Below are 1,240 nucleotides of genomic sequence, written 5' to 3'. Positions count from 1 at the left end.
CGCCCTGCCCCTGCCCGGCACCGCCCTGCCCAGCACCGCCCTGCCCCTGCCCGGCACCGCCCTGCCCCGGTACCGCCCTGCCCGGTACCGCCCTGCCCCTGCCCGGCACCGCCCTGTCCCGGTACCGCCCTGCCCAGCACCGCCCTGCCCCTGCCCGGCACCGCCCTGCCCCGGTACCGCCCTGCCCCGGTACCGCCCTGCCCCTGCCCGGCACCGCCCTGCCCCTGCCCGGCACCGCCCTGCCCCTGCCCCAGCACCGCCCTGCCCCTGCCCCAGCACCGCCCTGCCCCTGTCCCGGCACCGCCCTACCCCTGCCCCGGCACCGCCCTGCCCCGGCACCGCCCTGCCCCGGCACCGCCCTGCCCCGGCACCGCCCTGCCCCGGCACCGCCCTGCTCGGCACCGCCCTGCTCGGCACCGCCCTGCCCCGCGCCTGCGCCCCCTGCGTCTCCACCTCGGTGCTTCTCAACGGGGACGAGGCGCAGCTCTCTCTTCTCCTCGCCCGTTCCCTTTGCTCTCCCTCTCCTCTCCTTTCTGCCGCCCTCTTCACCTGCTGTCCCAGAGCCTGCAGCGCGACCCGCCGCGGGCATCGCCGGCGCAAAGCCTGCGGTCAATCCTGCCTGGCAGGGAGGGCCATGTGCCCCGCGGCCCGGGTTGCTTGTTAACCGAAGTACTGAAAAATAACTGCGGTGAATTTAGTTTGATCTTAGAAGCCCGTGGTGGAGACCTGTCGCTCTGGCTTGGGGCAGCACAGAAGGAGCCATCAGGTGTGTGCGACAGCAGGCTGCATGCATATACTGTAAATTTTGGATTAAACAGTTCCTGACAAGGAGCCCACAAGTCAGGGAACAGAGCCCCGACCCAAGGCTCGCTCAGTTCAGGCCCTTGTCCCTGACAAGGCGGTCTTTCTCTGTTAATTTTGCGGTATTTGGTACGTGGTGGCACTGCATCAACAGAAACAATGAGGATTTCTTCTCTTTCAGTGCCGATCTGGTGGTTGAGCCACGTCTGCCTCGGCAGGGCATAGATCCAGGCTTAGAAGGGGTACATCTGCTTCTCAGGGCTCTATCTACATGGCCAAATGCTTCTTCATGCCTTTTCAAACTGTGTTGGTACATTTTTCATCAGCTTTTCCTTTCAAAGTTTCCAGTGAAGAAAACTCCTGCATCATGAATTTAAGCATGCTCTGAAGGTCGACTGGCTTTTGCTATCTCTTTTTCAGGTTCATCTGTCTATGGGTT

Source organism: Prinia subflava, chromosome 4 (genome assembly GCF_021018805.1).
Source record: "Prinia subflava isolate CZ2003 ecotype Zambia chromosome 4, Cam_Psub_1.2, whole genome shotgun sequence".
Classification (NCBI taxonomy): Eukaryota; Metazoa; Chordata; class Aves; order Passeriformes; family Cisticolidae; genus Prinia; species Prinia subflava.
The sequence above is the reverse complement of the archived record's forward strand: the minus strand, read 5'-3'. Positions refer to the sequence as shown.